Source organism: Oratosquilla oratoria, chromosome 28 (genome assembly GCF_046742065.1).
Source record: "Oratosquilla oratoria isolate Oo_2021 chromosome 28, ASM4674206v1, whole genome shotgun sequence".
Taxonomy (NCBI): domain Eukaryota; kingdom Metazoa; phylum Arthropoda; class Malacostraca; order Stomatopoda; family Squillidae; genus Oratosquilla; species Oratosquilla oratoria.
Genome location: NC_134804.1, coordinates 46,258,771 through 46,261,270, shown reverse-complemented (window position 1 = coordinate 46,261,270; position 2,500 = coordinate 46,258,771).

Sequence of the window (2,500 nt, the reverse complement as noted above, 5' to 3'; positions counted from 1 at the left end):
ACACACTAATTCGCTTTAAGTAATGAGTCTAGTACGTTTTCCCACTGACAGTGTGATGTTTTGGCCACGTCACGCGATGAATTTGGCAAATCAAGATGACGGCTGATTGGGTGAATTTTGAAGTACAAAGTTGTGGCGAAATGGAGAACATGACTTGCAGTAACGTCACGGAGTACAACCTGAACAGTGTTCGTAGACATTTCGTCTATTATCTTTCTACATATTCATTTGTTTATTAATTCATTTAGCTATTACTGTTTTAGGGTGCTGTGATAATGTGCAGATCTATAAAAACCACTCTTGAAAGCAAAATCTCGTGCATTTCAATTAGTACTACCCAAAGCCAACAGATGGCGTTAGTAAATATATTAACGGTTTTCAAGTTAAATCCTACTTGTACATTTAAGAACAAGAGAATGAAGGAGACTGCAAGAGACCATAAGGCCTACACTAGACAGTTCCATGTCCATTACCACTTACCATCCCCACCAATAGTCTCACCGCTCATTACATGGTTACTAAGTCTATTCCATTCGTTTGATAAATCACCTGCAAAGTTGATCACAGTTGGTAAATATATTGAAAATCAGTACATAGATTGGTATGATTAGAGTTTAACCACTTCAGTGCCTCTGTCACACTTTGGTGCTTGACACAATTGTTTGAGTGTACTAGTGGATGGGTCGACGAGACGTCTGGGGTTTTTGTCTAAATGGAAACTCAATATAGATTTTTTTATTCATTTATTGCCAATCTCTCCCTCTCTCTCTCGCTCTCTTATTCTATTTATTTATTCTGTTTATCTATTTAGCCATTTATTCATTTTTGGTTGACGTATTTCATTGCTGGACAACATTTCGCTTCACAACCTAATTGTCACAAATCATTTCTTCTCTTACAAAGATGAGGTTCTCCTCATCTACGTAGAACACGAAATCATACAGAGGAAATATATTACATAGAATCTCTTCATGGCACATCAACAAATAACAACAGACAATTACAAAAATATACCGTAGTTTGGTGTACAAGTTCATAAGTTTGTCGAGCAAATGGTTAAAGCATTCGTTGACCTCTTACGTAAAATGGCGACTTCTCTTCGACAATAACAAGTTATCCCTTCATCTGCAGACTGCATTACTGTGCCGAAAAAGGGGTTTACAAGGTGTCTTTAAGTCCCTTCAGTGATATGATATGATACCCCTTCAGATGAACAGAACCGTTTGGTGCTGCGCCCTGAAGATAATCTGCAAAGGGCAATTTTCTCGTAGATGGAGTCACAGTAGTAGTAATCCTCAACTTGGTCCTCAACAATGATCCTCAACTTGTCTATGTGCTTTCTAGGGTCAACAGAATTTCATAAGTAGGGACACAAATAAACTGCTGGTGGGAATATATAATTCAGTGTTGGAATGGTCTCCCCATGAGGCTAAAGAACAGAAGTTCATAAATATGAGGGACACGTGAGAACACAGGCTGAGAACCGCCTGGGTTACGGAAATAGGCATACATTTAATATATAATGTACATGACAAGCGGTGACATGCGCTACGCAGTCTTTTTGAGACGAGGAAATAGTGCTTGTAGGTGTTTACTAGCGGCCAAAAAAGTCACCTTATTACTACGTGTTTAGATGGCCCTTTTTTTTAGATGATTAAAAAATATATATATACAACATTATTCTGCCATTCTGCCGATATTCTCGTATACATCGTTTACTTTATTTAGAGAGTATAGTAAAGTTACCCCTTGCATAACGCAAAAGGACTTCACTGATAAGAAACAAATTAGTCGAAATATAAGCACAACAGCGCTGTCTACTTCAACCACTATGACAAGTTCACAAATTACATCACAATGAAAATTTTTACCTTAAACCACGTTCACGGTGATATGAAAACTATCATTCGAGGATTTCTGAGGGTCTTGATGTGATGTGGAAGTGGATGTGGAAGTGAATAGAGGCGGTGGCACACTAGACACTTCTCGCTAGCATGCTATTTGCTTTTGCTACTTCGTTTGAGTAGAAACGACTTCGATCACGATTTCTTGTTTTTCAAATTTCCAAGAGTCAAATTACTCTTGGGTCAAATAGTGAGAAGCTGAATGACGAATTAAGAGAAGTTAAACCTAAAATACGAATGTTAGACACATTCTTGAGATGTTCTTAAGAAAGTCTAGAATATTGTAACCGAAGTCGTTTCTACTCAAACGAAGTAGCCACCTTAAGTTTTCACATTAACAGATTAGATCTCCCATCCTCAAATCTTGTCTTCCTAAGCCATGTCTATCACCGTCGGTTGTCTATCCCGAGGCTCAAATCCACCAGAAGAGTCAACATAAATCTTTCTGAAATTCTTAACAGTTCCCATATACTATTTGCAATACTTAAATACCAGGATCGTAATAATACAAAGCTCTGGTGTACGGTAGCCCAGTGGATGATACCGTGTCGAACTCGTGAGCAGGTGGTCGCGAGTTCGATTCCCGAGATCCACTG